The 14260-nt window shown below is 70.6% G+C and overlaps 4 pseudogenes; all 4 read left to right on the top strand.

Annotated features, from left to right (window-relative positions):
• Positions 1 to 1592: 1592 nt before the first annotated feature.
• LOC148756134 (5S ribosomal RNA) lies at positions 1593 to 1712 on the top strand (annotated as a pseudogene).
• Positions 1713 to 3135: 1423 nt separating this feature from the next.
• Positions 3136 to 3255, top strand: LOC148756133 (5S ribosomal RNA; annotated as a pseudogene).
• A 4747-nt stretch (positions 3256 to 8002) lies between these two features.
• LOC148756132 (5S ribosomal RNA) lies at positions 8003 to 8122 on the top strand (annotated as a pseudogene).
• Positions 8123 to 9544: 1422 nt separating this feature from the next.
• LOC148756131 (5S ribosomal RNA) lies at positions 9545 to 9664 on the top strand (annotated as a pseudogene).
• Positions 9665 to 14260: the final 4596 nt, after the last annotated feature.

The following is a 14260-nucleotide window of genomic DNA, read 5'->3' as shown; positions in this document are numbered from 1 at the left end:
CCAATCCCCCAGTCCCCCAGTCTCCCTGTCCCCCAATTCCCCGGTCTCCCTTTCCCCTGGTACCGTGTCCCCCCATCTCCCGGTCCCCCCGTCCCCTGGTCCCACTGTCTCCCAGTACCCAGTCCCCCTGTCCCCCCGGTCCCCCGGTCCCCTTGTCCCCCCATCCCCCAGTCCCCCCGTCCCCCCGGCCCTCTCGTACTCCCGTCCCCCCATCTTCCGGTCACCCCTTCCCCCCGTCCCACATGCCCCCGTCTCCCAGACCCCCCGTCCCCCGGTTCTCCCAGTTCCAACGGTCTCCCTGTCCCCCTGCCCCCCTTCCCCCATCTCCTGGTACCCCGTCCCCCGGTACCCCCGCCCCGGGTTCCTACAGTCCCACCGTTCTCCCTGTCCCCCCCCTTACACCCGTCTCCTGGTCCCCTGTCCCCCGGTCCTCCCGTCCCCCGGTCCCCCTGTCCCCCCGTTCTGTCTGTCGGTCCCTGTCCTGCGGGGACTCTAGTCCCTCTGCCCGCACAAGAACCCAGGATTTGGCGAGGCCAAGAAGGAACACCAACAGAGCCACGGATAGGGGGCTCATAGCACCATGTCTCACGGGCGGCTGGCTTGGAGACACGGCAAGCCGGAGCCGCCCGATTCCCAACCTGCCTGCCGATTCTCTGCCAACCAACAGACCCACCAAGCCGGCCCACTGCAGTCCGCGCCCCTCTGCAATTTGCAGTCCACCATCCGCGCTTCCTAGCTTGGCCACCGCAGCTCTGCCAGTGGCCAATGGCCAACTGGCAACAGCTGATGGCCAAGCGGTAACAGCTGATGTCCGTGCAGCCCCCACGCAGCACCCCTCCACGCGAGGCCCAGAGCCTGGAAAGTGCTCTCTGCAAGTCTGTCCCCACAGTCCCCGTCTGTCTCTCTCCGCCTACCTCTTGCTCCGTCTCTGGCCTTCTCTCATCCTCTCTCTCAACACCCTGGGTCAGGAGAGGTGATGTGTAGCCAGTGAAGTGACCAGTGATCGGGCGGGACGCCGGTCGCTGATGAGGGGCGAGGGCCCAGACAGAAGGCTGTGTGACGAAGGGTGGCGGCAGTCTGGAGGTGCTGCCCCCTGGTCGCGGGTGGCTCTCCCTGGCTTTGGGCCAGTGGGTGGGGCCGGCCAGGGCCAGGGCCTGGGTTGCACGTCCCTAGGGTGGAGGGGACTGAGAGGACCCTGCGACCCCCTCGGTGGCCCTGAGTGGTGGGGACAGCACAGCAGCAAGGGGGGTGTGCGGTTGTGGGGCTGGGGGGGGATGAGAGGGGTTGGGGTAGGGGGGCGTGGTAAAAGCCATTCCGGGCGTGGGGAGTCCCAGGATGCCAGGGCGCCCAGACATATGTCACAGTCAGGGAAGTGACAGAGGCCTGTGGAGCCACTGGGGGGCGCGAAGGGGCCTCGCTGCGGGCCAGGAGTAGCCCGTCGCCCACACCAGCGGCGACCGGAGGAGGCGGGGAGCGGGCGGGAGTCACTCGGGCAGACATGCTCGCCACCCGAGCGGCCCAGCAGCATGGCGCGTGCGCTCAGGAGGCAAGTCGGGAGCAGGCTCTTGGAGTGCCGGGAGCCGGGTCCCAGTGCCTAAGGCCATACCACCCTGAACGCAGCAGATCTCGTCTGATCTCGGAAGCGAAGCAGGGTCTGTCCTGGTTAGTACTTGGATGGGAGACCGCCTGGGAATACCTGTTGGCTTTTGCTAGCGTCTCCTTTTGCATCGCCGCTCCGGCGTGGATCCCTCCGAACCCCTGCCGCCCCTTGCCCCTCTGCAGCCTCCCAGCCAGCCGCAGGTCCCCCTGACCAGCAGAGGGTCAGCCGCCCGGCACTACAAGCTGGCAGCCCCGGCAGCACACCAGGCCCGTGGGCCAGGGCTCCCCCCCCACACCCTCCTCTCAGTCCTCTTCGGTCCCGCAGGCCGTCATCGCGAATCCTTCGCCGACGCGCGGTCGCCGCCACCGCCGCCTGCGCCAAAGCCACCGCCACCACCGGGCTCCCCACACCCCCCCCCCAGCGCTGCCCTCGCCCCCGCCCCTGTCCCCGCCCCCGCCGCCGCCACCGCCAAACTCCCTCAAACTCCCTCCTGTGCTCTCCCCACCTCGGCCGCCAGCACCGCGCTCCCCATCTCCGCCACCAGTGCTGCCCTCTCCCCCACCCCCGACCCTGCCGCCGCCATATCCGTACTCCCTTAATTCCCTCCTCCGCTCTCCCCGCCTCCAGCACCGCCATCTCCCCCGCCCCCGCCCCAGACCCCCGCATCCACCATCGCCATACTCCCTCAGTCTCCCGCCTCTGCTCTCCCGGCCTCCGCCGCCAGCACCGCCCTCACGCCCTCCCCCGCCCCCGCTGCCGCCATTGCCGCACTCCCTCAATTCCCTCCTCTGCTCTCCCCGCCTCCAGCACCGCCATCTTCCCCGACCCCGCCCCAGCCCCCGCCACCACCAATGCCATACTCGCTCAGTCTCCCGCCTCTGTTCTCCCGGCCTCCGCCGCCAGCACCGCCCTCACGCCCTCCCCAGCCCCCGCCGCCACCGCCGCCGCCATCGGCCCCCGTGTCCCAGCGCCCACCGTCAAAGCCCCATTGTCGCCGCCGCCATCGCCGCCCTGGCGCCATCCACGCGGTTGCCATCGCCTACCTCGCCACCCTCCCCTGCCTCCGCCGCCGCCGCCGCCGCCGCCGCCGCCGCCGCCGCAGCCGCCCCCGCCGCCGCCGCGGGGTCCTCCCACAACTCCCAGGCCCAGGGTTGCCTGCTGGTGCAGGCCTCCACCAGCCTTGGGGCTGCGGTTGGGGGTAAACCTGGTGGCGGTAGGGGGGCGGGTTGTATGCCGGTCTGGGTGCGGGGAGTCCCAGGATGCCAGAGTTCCACGACTTCTGGCACCATCAGGGAAGTGGCAGTGTCCCATGGAGCCCCGGGTGGCGCGAAGGGGCCTCGCTGTCGGCCAGGAGTAGCCCGCCGCCCACGCCAGGGGCATTAGGAAGAGGCGGGGAGCCGGACTGGGGGGGGACGCGGTGCTGGCAGAGCCGGCCCGCGGGTCGATGCTCGCCACCGGAGCGGCTCATCTGCATGGCGGGCGCTCACGAGACAGGCCGGGAGCAGGCTCTTGGGGCGCGGGAGCCGGGTCCCAGCGTCTACGGCCATACCACCCTGAACGCGCCCGATCTCCTCTGATCTCGGGAGCTAAGCAGGGAGGGGCCTGGTTAGTACTTGCATGGGAGACCGCCTGGGAATACCTGTAGGCTTTTGCTCGCCTCTCCTTTTGCGCCGCCGCCCCGGCGTGCCTCCCTCCGAATCCCTGCCGCCCCTTGCCCCTCTGCAACCCCTGCAGCCGCCCAGCCAGCCGAAGGTCCCCCTGGCCAGAGGAGGGACAGCCGCCCAGCACTACAAGCTCGCATCCCCGGCCGCACACCAGGCCTGTCGGCCAGGGCTCCCCCCCTCTCCCTCTTCTTAGTGCTCTTCGCCGAGGCAGGCCGTCAGCCTGCAGCAGCCAGCCGCGTCTAGGTCGCCGCCGCCGCCACCGCCATCGCAGGGCTCCCTCTCGCTCCCCGACCCTGCCGCCGCCGCAACCCCCAACGCCCAAGCCCAGGGCTGCCTGCCGGCGCAGGCTTCCACCAGGCTCTCTCCATCCCAGGACGTGCCGGTCCTTTGCACCTCGGCCCGAGCCCAGGGGACGCCCATCCCTGCGCCTGCCCCTGGGCCCCGAGACACAGGATCGGCGTGTCCTCGGGCAAACGGGACGCCCACCCGCCCCGCCCCACCGGAGTCTTCTGTCTCCGCGGGCAGGCACCTCTCCCCACACCCCCGCGCGTCCCCTCCCGTCTCCCACAAGAGCCAGGAGCCCTCCCTTCCCGCCGGCCACGGTGTCCCCGACACAAAGGTCACAAAGAGCCGGGACAAACCAGGGGACGGCGGGAGCAGCACCCCAACACACCACGCGCCATCGACTCCAGGGGAGACCGCCACAAGGGAAGAGCAGGCACGCAGGCACACAATCCTCACAACCAGGGTGCCTGGGGGCTGCCACTCTCCTCCCGCGGGCGGGTCCCTGGGCGGGGCTCAGAGCCCACTGGCCCTCCGGAGACCCTGGCGGCCCGCCCCGGGGGCTTCAATGGTGACTGCCAACGCCAGGGCAATGCCTCCTTGGCGGAGCCCAGCCCCGGGCACGACCACACTCCGGTGGAGAAGCCACCACTTCAACACAGCCTCAGTGCGTCTGTCCCAGTCCGTGTGCCCGAATGTGCGTCCCTCCCACCCTCCCCCACCCCATGTCTGTCTGGCTCTGTGACGTGCCTGTTGGGTTCTGGCTCTGGCTCAGGAGCTCTCTCCCCGCGTGCCTGCCCCCTCTTTCTCTGTCTCTGTCCATGTCTCTCTGTATGTCTAGACACATACACGTACATATACGTGTATATTTCCATCTCGCTCCCTCTTACTCCTCCTCCCGTTCTGTCTGTCTGTCCCTGTCCTGCGGGGACTCTAGTCCCTCTGCCCGCACAAGAACGCAGGATTTGGCGAGGCCAAGAAGGAACACCCACAGAGCCACGGATAGGGGGCTCATAGCACCATGTCTCACGGGCGGCTGGCTTGGAGACACGGCAAGCCGGAGCCGCCCGATCCCCCACCTGCTGGCCGATTCTCTGCCAACCAACAGACCCACCAAGCCGGCCCACTGCAGTCCGCGCCCCTCTGCAATTTGCAGTCCACCATCCGCGCTTCCTAGCTTGGCCACCGCAGCTCTGCCGGTGTCCAATGGCCAACTGGCAACAGCTGAAGGCCAAGCGGTAACAGCTGATGTCAGTGCAGCCCCACGCAGTACCCCCGTCCCCCGGTACCCCCGTCTCCCCGTCACCCCTTTCTCCGTTCCCCCGGTTCCCCGTCTTCCTGTCCCCCGTCTCCCGGGTCCCCCGTCCCCACGTTCCACCATCCCCCCTATTCCGGTCCCCCCCGTCCCCTGTTCCCCCCGTCCCCTGATCCCCCTGTTCCCCCGTACCCCCATCCACCCTCTCCCAGTCCACCCGTCCCCCGGTGCCCCCGTCCCCCCAGTGCCCCATCCCCCGTCCCCCGCTCCCCCGTCCCCCCAGTCCCCCCACGCCCCTGGTCCACCCGTCCCCCATTCCCTCGTCTCCCGGTCCCCCCCTCCCCGGGTCCCCCGACCCCCGTTCCCCCGTCTCCCGGTCCTCCGTCTCGCGGTCCACCTGTCCCCCGGTCCCCCAGTCCCAACGTCTCCCCGTCCCCCCGTCCCTCCTTCGCCTGGTCCCCCCGTCCCCCCATACCCCCGGTCTCCCGTTCCCCGGTCCCCCGTCGCCTCCTGGTCCCCCGGTCCCCCGGTTCCCCCGGCGCCCAGGCGCCCTTCTACCGGTCCCCCCGTTCCCCGGTCGCCCCGTCTCCCGGTCCCCAGTCTCCCGGTCCCCTGTCTCCCGGTCGCCCGGTCTTCCGGTCCCCCGGTCCTCCGTCCAGTGTTACCCCCTTCCCCCGGTCCCCCGGTCCCCCCATCTCCCTGTCCCTCTGTCTCCCGGTCCGGCCGCACACCCATCCCCCCGTCTCCCGGTCCCCCGTCTCCCGGTCGCCCGGTCCCCAGGTCCCCCGTCTCCCGGTCCCCTCATCCCCTGGACCCCCAACCCCCGGTCCCTGGTCCCCCGGTCCCCCAGTCCCCCGGTTCCCCCATCGCCCTGGCCCCCGTCTACCGATCCCCCAGTTCTCCGTTCGCCCCGTCTTCCGGTCCTCCCGTCCCACAGTCTCCCGTCTCCCGGTGTCCCATCTCGCGGTCACCCCGACCCCGGTCCCCCGTCTCGCGGTCCCCCGTCTCCTAGTCGCCCCGTTCCCCGGTACCCGATCTCCCGGTCCCCTCATCCCCCAGTCCCCCAACCCCCGGTCCCCCGTTCCCCCCGTCCCCCGGTCCCCGGTCCCCCGGTCCCCCCATCTCCCGGTCCACTGGTACCCCCGTCCCCCCAGTCCATTCATGCCCCTGGTCACCCCGTCGCCCGGTCCCCTATCCCCCGGTCCCCCCAACCTCCGGTCCCCCGGTCCGCGGGTCCCCTGGTCCCCCCATCCGCCGTTCCCCCGGTCCCCCCCGTCTCCGTTGCCCCGGTCCCCCCGTCCCCCAGTCCCCCCGTCCCCCGGTCGCCCCGACCCTCCAGTCCCCCTGTCCCTCTGTCTCCCGGTCCCCCCGTCACCCCGTCCCCCCGGCCCCAGGTCCCCCATCTCCCGGTCCCCCGTCACCCCGTCCCCCCGGCCCCAGGTCCCCCATCTCCCGGTCCCCCCGTCTCACGGTCCCCCGTTCCCCCGTTTCCCGGTCCCCCCCTCCCCATGTCCCTCGTCCCCCAGTACCCTCGTACTCCTGTCCCTCCATCCACCGGTCTCCTGGTCCCTCCGTCCCACCGTCCGCCAGTCCCACCGTCCTCTCATTCCCCCAATCCCCCAGTCCCCAGTCTCCCTGTCCCCCAATTCCCCGGTCTCCCTTTCCCCTGGTACCGTGTCCCCCCATCTCCCGGTCCCCCGTCCCCTGGTCCCACTGTCTCCCAGTACCCAGTCCCCCTGTCCCCCCGGTCCCCCGGTCCCCTTGTCCCCCCATCCCCCAGTCCCCCCGTCACCCCGGCCCTCTCGTACTCCCGTCCCCCCATCTTCCGGTCACCCCTTCCCCCCGTCCCACATGCCCCCGTCTCCCAGACCCCCCGTCCCCCGGTTCTCCCAGTTCCAACGGTCTCCCTGTCCCCCTGCCCCCCTTCCCCCATCTCCTGGTACCCCGTCCCCCGGTACCCCCGCCCCGGGTTCCTACAGTCCCACCGTTCTCCCTGTCCCACCCCTTACACCCGTCTCCCGGTCCCCTGTCCCCCGGTCCTCCCGTCCCCAGGTCCCCCTGTCCCCCCGTTCTGTCTGTCGGTCCCTGTCCTGCGGGGACTCTAGTCCCTCTGCCCGCACAAGAACCCAGGATTTGGCGAGGCCAAGAAGGAACACCAACAGAGCCACGGATAAGGGGCTCATAGCACCATGTCTCACGGGCAGCTGGCTTGGAGACACGGCAAGCCGGAGCCGCCCGATCCCCAACCTGCCGGCCGATTCTCTGCCAACCAACAGACCCACCAAGCCGGCCCACTGCAGTCCACGCCCCTCTGCAATTTGCAGTCCACCATCCGTGCTTCCTAGCTTGGCCACCGCAGCTCTGCCAGTGGCCAATGGCCAACTGGCAACAGCTGATGGCCAAGCGGTAACAGCTGATGTCCGTGCAGCCCCCACGCAGCACCCCTCCACGCGAGGCCCAGAGCCTGGAAAGTGCTCTCTGCAAGTCTGTCCCCACAGTCCCCGTCTGTCTCTCTCCGCCTACCTCTTGCTCCGTCTCTGTCCTTCTCTCATCCTCTCTCTCAACACCCTGGGTCAGGAGAGGTGATGTGTAGCCAGTGAAGTGACCAGTGATCGGGCGGGACGCCGGTCGCTGATGAGGGGCGAGGGCCCAGACAGAAGGCTGTGTGACGAAGGGTGGCGGCAGTCTGGAGGTGCTGCCCCCTGGTCGCGGGTGGCTCTCCCTGGCTTTGGGCCAGTGGGTGGGGCCGGCCAGGGCCAGGGCCTGGGTTGCACGTCCCTAGGGTGGAGGGGACTGAGAGGACCCTGCGACCCCCTCGGTGGCCCTGAGTGGTGGGGACAGCACAGCAGCAAGGGGGGTGTGCGGTTGTGGGGCTGGGGGGGGATGAGAGGGGTTGGGGTAGGGGGGCGTGGTAAAAGCCATTCCGGGCGTGGGGAGTCCCAGGATGCCAGGGCGCCCAGACATATGTCACAGTCAGGGAAGTGACAGAGGCCTGTGGAGCCACTGGGGGGCGCGAAGGGGCCTCGCTGCGGGCCAGGAGTAGCCCGTCGCCCACACCAGCGGCGATCGGAGGAGGCGGGGAGCGGGCGGGAGGCACTCGGGCAGACATGCTCGCCACCCGAGCGGCCCAGCAGCATGGCGCGTGCGCTCAGGAGGCAAGTCGGGAGCAGGCTCTTGGAGTGCCGGGAGCCGGGTCCCAGTGCCTAAGGCCATACCACCCTGAACGCAGCAGATCTCGTCTGATCTCGGAAGCGAAGCAGGGTCTGTCCTGGTTAGTACTTGGATGGGAGACCGCCTGGGAATACCTGTTGGCTTTTGCTAGCGTCTCCTTTTGCATCGCCGCTCCGGCGTGGCTCCCTCCGAACCCCTGCCGCCCCTTGCCCCTCTGCAGCCTCCCAGCCAGCCGCAGGTCCCCCTGACCAGCAGAGGGTCAGCCGCCCGGCACTACAAGCTGGCAGCCCCGGCCGCACACCAGGCCCGTGGGCCAGGGCTCCCCCCCCACACCCTCCTCTCAGTCCTCTTCGGTCCCGCAGGCCGTCATCGCGAATCCTTCGCCGACGCGCGGTCGCCGCCACCGCCGCCTGCGCCAAAGCCACCGCCACCACCGGGCTCCCCACCCCCCCCCCCCCCCCCGCCAGCGCTGCCCTCGCCCCCGCCCCTGTCCCCGCCCCCGCCGCCGCCACCGCCAAACTCCCTCAAACTCCCTCCTGTGCTCTCCCCACCTCGGCCGCCAGCACCGCGCTCCCCATCTCCGCCACCAGTGCTGCCCTCTCCCCCACCCCCGCCCCCGCCGCCGCCATATCCGTACTCCCTCAATTCCCTCCTCCGCTCTCCCCGCCTCCAGCACCGCCATCTCCCCCGCCCCCGCCCCAGACCCCCGCATCCACCATCGCCATACTCCCTCAGTCTCCCGCCTCTGCTCTCCCGGCCTCCGCCGCCAGCACCGCCCTCACGCCCTCCCCCGCCCCCGCTGCCGCCATTGCCGCACTCCCTCAATTCCCTCCTCTGCTCTCCCCGCCTCCAGCACCGCCATCTTCCCCGCCCCCGCCCCAGCCCCCGCCACCACCAATGCCATACTCGCTCAGTCTCCCGCCTCTGCTCTCCTGGCCTCCGCCGCCAGAACCGCCCTCACGCCCTCCCCAGCCCCCGCCGCCACCGCCGCCGCCATCGGCCCCCGTGTCCCAGCGCCCACCGTCAAAGCCCCCATTGTCGCCGCCGCCATCGCCGCCCTGGCGCCATCCACGCGGTTGCCATCGCCTACCTCGCCACCCTCCCCTGCCTCCGCCGCCGCCGCCGCCGCCGCCGCCGCAGCCGCCCCCGCCGCCGCCGCGGGGTCCTCCCACAACTCCCAGGCCCAGGGTTGCCTGCTGGTGCAGGCCTCCACCAGCCTTGGGGCTGCGGTTGGGGGTAAACCTGGTGGCGGTAGGGGGGCGGGTTGTATGCCGGTCTGGGTGCGGGGAGTCCCAGGATGCCAGAGTTCCACGACTTCTGGCACCATCAGGGAAGTGGCAGTGTCCCATGGAGCCCCGGGTGGCGCGAAGGGGCCTCGCTGTCGGCCAGGAGTAGCCCGCCGCCCACGCCAGGGGCATTAGGAAGAGGCGGGGAGCCGGACTGGGGGGGACGCGGTGCTGGCAGAGCCGGCCCGCGGGTCGATGCTCGCCACCGGAGCGGCTCATCTGCATGGCGGGCGCTCACGAGACAGGCCGGGAGCAGGCTCTTGGGGCGCGGGAGCCGGGTCCCAGCGTCTACGGCCATACCACCCTGAACGCACCCGATCTCCTCTGATCTCGGGAGCTAAGCAGGGAGGGGCCTGGTTAGTACTTGCATGGGAGACCGCCTGGGAATACCTGTAGGCTTTTGCTCGCCTCTCCTTTTGCGCCGCCGCCCCGGCGTGCCTCCCTCCGAATCCCTGCCGCCCCTTGCCCCTCTGCAACCCCTGCAGCCGCCCAGCCAGCCGAAGGTCCCCCTGGCCAGAGGAGGGACAGCCGCCCAGCACTACAAGCTCGCATCCCCAGCCGCACACCAGGCCTGTCGGCCAGGGCTCCCCCCCTCTCCCTCTTCTTAGTGCTCTTCGCCGAGGCAGGCCGTCAGCCTGCAGCAGCCAGCCGCGTCTAGGTCGCCGCCGCCGCCACCGCCATCGCAGGGCTCCCTCTCGCTCCCCGACCCTGCCGCCGCCGCAACCCCCAACGCCCAAGCCCAGGGCTGCCTGCCGGCGCAGGCTTCCACCAGGCTCTCTCCATCCCAGGACGTGCCGGTCCTTTGCACCTCGGCCCGAGCCCAGGGGACGCCCATCCCTGCGCCTGCCCCTGGGCCCCGAGACACAGATTCGGCGTGTCCTCGGGCAAACGGGACGCCCACCCGCCCCGCCCCACCGGAGTCTTCTGTCTCCGCGGGCAGGCACCTCTCCCCACACCCCCGCGCGTCCCCTCCCGTCTCCCACAAGAGCCAGGAGCCCTCCCTTCCCGCCGGCCACGGTGTCCCCGACACAAAGGGCACAAAGAGCCGGGACAAACCAGGGGACGGCGGGAGCAGCACCCCAACACACCACGCGCCATCGACTCCAGGGGAGACCGCCACAAGGGAAGAGCAGGCACGCAGGCACACAATCCTCACAACCAGGGTGCCTGGGGGCTGCCACTCTCCTCCCGCGGGCGGGTCCCTGGGCGGGGCTCAGAGCCCACTGGCCCTCCGGAGACCCTGGCGGCCCGCCCCGGGGGCTTCAATGGTGACTGCCAACGCCAGGGCAATGCCTCCTTGGCGGAGCCCAGCCCCGGGCACGACCACACTCCGGTGGAGAAGCCACCACTTCAACACAGCCTCAGTGCGTCTGTCCCAGTCCGTGTGCCCGAATGTGCGTCCCTCCCACCCTCCCCCACCCCATGTCTGTCTGGCTCTGTGACGTGCCTGTTGGGTTCTGGCTCTGGCTCAGGAGCTCTCTCCCCGCGTGCCAGCCCCCTCTTTCTCTGTCTCTGTCCATGTCTCTCTGTATGTCTAGACACATACACGTACATATACGTGTATATTTCCATCTCGCTCCCTCTTACTCCTCCTCCCGTTCTGTCTGTCTGTCCCTGTCCTGCGGGGACTCTAGTCCCTCTGCCCGCACAAGAACGCAGGATTTGGCGAGGCCAAGAAGGAACACCCACAGAGCCACGGATAGGGGGCTCATAGCACCATGTCTCACGGGCGGCTGGCTTGGAGACACGGCAAGCCGGAGCCGCCCGATCCCCCACCTGCTGGCCGATTCTCTGCCAACCAACAGACCCACCAAGCCGGCCCACTGCAGTCCGCGCCCCTCTGCAATTTGCAGTCCACCATCCGCGCTTCCTAGCTTGGCCACCGCAGCTCTGCCGGTGTCCAATGGCCAACTGGCAACAGCTGAAGGCCAAGCGGTAACAGCTGATGTCAGTGCAGCCCCACGCAGTACCCCCGTCCCCCGGTACCCCCGTCTCCCCGTCACCCCTGTCTCCGTTCCCCCGGTTCCCCGTCTTCCTGTCCCCCGTCTCCCGGGTCCCCCGTCCCCACGTTCCACCATCCCCCCTATTCCGGTCCCCCCCGTCCCCTGTTCCCCCCGTCCCCTGATCCCCCTGTTCCCCCGTACCCCCATCCACCCTCTCCCAGTCCACCCGTCCCCCGGTGCCCCCGTCCCCCCAGTGCCCCATCCCCCGTCCCCCGCTCCCCCGTCCCCCCAGTCCCCCCACGCCCCTGGTCCACCCGTCCCCCATTCCCTCGTCTCCCGGTCCCCCCCTCCCCGGGTCCCCCGACCCCCGTTCCCCCGTCTCCCGGTCCTCCGTCTCGCGGTCCACCTGTCCCCCGGTCCCCCAGTCCCAACGTCTCCCCGTCCCCCCATCCCTCCTTCGCCTGGTCCCCCCGTCCCCCCATACCCCCGGTCTGCCGTTCCCCGGTCCCCCGTCGCCTCCTGGTCCCCCGGTCCCCCGGTTCCCCCGGCGCCCAGGCGCCCTTCTACCGGTCCCCCCGTTCCCCGGTCGCCCCGTCTCCCGGTCCCCAGTCTCCCGGTCCCCTGTCTCCCGGTCGCCCGGTCTTCCGGTCCCCCGGTCCTCCGTCCAGTGTTACCCCCTTCCCCCGGTCCCCCGGTCCCCCCATCTCCCTGTCCCTCTGTCTCCCGGTCCGGCCGCACACCCATCCCCCCGTCTCCCGGTCCCCCGTCTCCCGGTCGCCCGGTCCCCAGGTCCCCCGTCTCCCGGTCCCCTCATCCCCTGGACCCCCAACCCCCGGTCCCTGGTCCCCCGGTCCCCCAGTCCCCCGGTTCCCCCATCGCCCTGGCCCCCGTCTACCGATCCCCCAGTTCTCCGTTCGCCCCGTCTTCCGGTCCTCCCGTCCCACAGTCTCCCGTCTCCCGGTGTCCCATCTCCCGGTCACCCCGTCCCCGGTCCCCCGTCTCGCGGTCCCCCGTCTCCTAGTCGCCCCGTTCCCCGGTACCCGATCTCCCGGTCCCCTCATCCCCCAGTCCCCCAACCCCCGGTCCCCCGTTCCCCCCGTCCCCCGGTCCCCGGTCCCCCGGTCCCCCCATCTCCCGGTCCACTGGTACCCCCGTCCCCCCAGTCCATTCATGCCCCTGGTCACCCCGTCGCCCGGTCCCCTATCCCCCGGTCCCCCCAACCTCCGGTCCCCCGGTCCGCGGGTCCCCTGGTCCCCCCATCCGCCGTTCCCCCGGTCCCCCCCTCCGTCTCCGTTACCCCGGTCCCCCCGTCCCCCGGTCCCCCCGTCCCCCGGTCCCCCCGACCCTCCAGTCCCCCTGTCCCTCTGTCTCCCGGTCCCCCCGTCACCCCGTCCCCCCGGCCCCAGGTCCCCCATCTCCCGGTCCCCCCGTCTCACGGTCCCCCGTTCCCCCGTTTCCCGGTCCCCCCCTCCCCATGTCCCTCGTCCCCCAGTACCCTCGTACTCCTGTCCCTCCATCCACCGGTCTCCTGGTCCCTCCGTCCCACCGTCCGCCAGTCCCACCGTCCTCTCATTCCCCCAATCCCCCAGTCCCCCAGTCTCCCTGTCCCCCAATTCCCCGGTCTCCCTTTCCCCTGGTACCGTGTCCCCCCATCTCCCGGTCCCCCCGTCCCCTGGTCCCACTGTCTCCCAGTACCCAGTCCCCCTGTCCCCCCGGTCCCCCGGTCCCCTTGTCCCCCCATCCCCCAGTCCCCCCGTCCCCCCGGCCCTCTCGTACTCCCGTCCCCCCATCTTCCGGTCACCCCTTCCCCCCGTCCCACATGCCCCCGTCTCCCAGACCCCCCGTCCCCCGGTTCTCCCAGTTCCAACGGTCTCCCTGTCCCCCTGCCCCCCTTCCCCCATCTCCTGGTACCCCGTCCCCCGGTACCCCCGCCCCGGGTTCCTACAGTCCCACCGTTCTCCCTGTCCCCCCCCTTACACCCGTCTCCCGGTCCCCTGTCCCCCGGTCCTCCCGTCCCCCGGTCCCCCTGTCCCCCCGTTCTGTCTGTCGGTCCCTGTCCTGCGGGGACTCTAGTCCCTCTGCCCGCACAAGAACCCAGGATTTGGCGAGGCCAAGAAGGAACACCAACAGAGCCACGGATAGGGGGCTCATAGCACCATGTCTCACGGGCGGCTGGCTTGGAGACACGGCAAGCCGGAGCCGCCCGATCCCCAACCTGCCTGCCGATTCTCTGCCAACCAACAGACCCACCAAGCCGGCCCACTGCAGTCCGCGCCCCTCTGCAATTTGCAGTCCACCATCCGCGCTTCCTAGCTTGGCCACCGCAGCTCTGCCAGTGGCCAATGGCCAACTGGCAACAGCTGATGGCCAAGCGGTAACAGCTGATGTCCGTGCAGCCCCCACGCAGCACCCCTCCACGCGAGGCCCAGAGCCTGGAAAGTGCTCTCTGCAAGTCTGTCCCCACAGTCCCCGTCTGTCTCTCTCCGCCTACCTCTTGCTCCGTCTCTGGCCTTCTCTCATCCTCTCTCTCAACACCCTGGGTCAGGAGAGGTGATGTGTAGCCAGTGAAGTGACCAGTGATCGGGCGGGACGCCGGTCGCTGATGAGGGGCGAGGGCCCAGACAGAAGGCTGTGTGACGAAGGGTGGCGGCAGTCTGGAGGTGCTGCCCCCTGGTCGCGGTTGGCTCTCCCTGGCTTTGGGCCAGTGGGTGGGGCCGGCCAGGGCCAGGGCCTGGGTTGCACGTCCCTAGGGTGGAGGGGACTGAGAGGACCCTGCGACCCCCTCGGTGGCCCTGAGTGGTGGGGACAGCACAGCAGCAAGGGGGGTGTGCGGTTGTGGGGCTGGGGGGGGATGAGAGGGGTTGGGGTAGGGGGGCGTGGTAAAAGCCATTCCGGGCGTGGGGAGTCCCAGGATGCCAGGGCGCCCAGACATATGTCACAGTCAGGGAAGTGACAGAGGCCTGTGGAGCCACTGGGGGGCGCGAAGGGGCCTCGCTGCGGGCCAGGAGTAGCCCGTCGCCCACACCAGCGGCGACCGGAGGAGGCGGGGAGCGGGCGGG

This window comes from Rhinolophus sinicus, chromosome 12 (assembly GCF_057876585.1).
Source record: "Rhinolophus sinicus isolate RSI-liver-muscle chromosome 12, RSI-T2T, whole genome shotgun sequence".
NCBI classification, from domain to species: Eukaryota; Metazoa; Chordata; class Mammalia; order Chiroptera; family Rhinolophidae; genus Rhinolophus; species Rhinolophus sinicus.
Note: the sequence above shows the minus strand (reverse complement) of the source record. Positions and strands in the feature narration are given on the sequence as shown.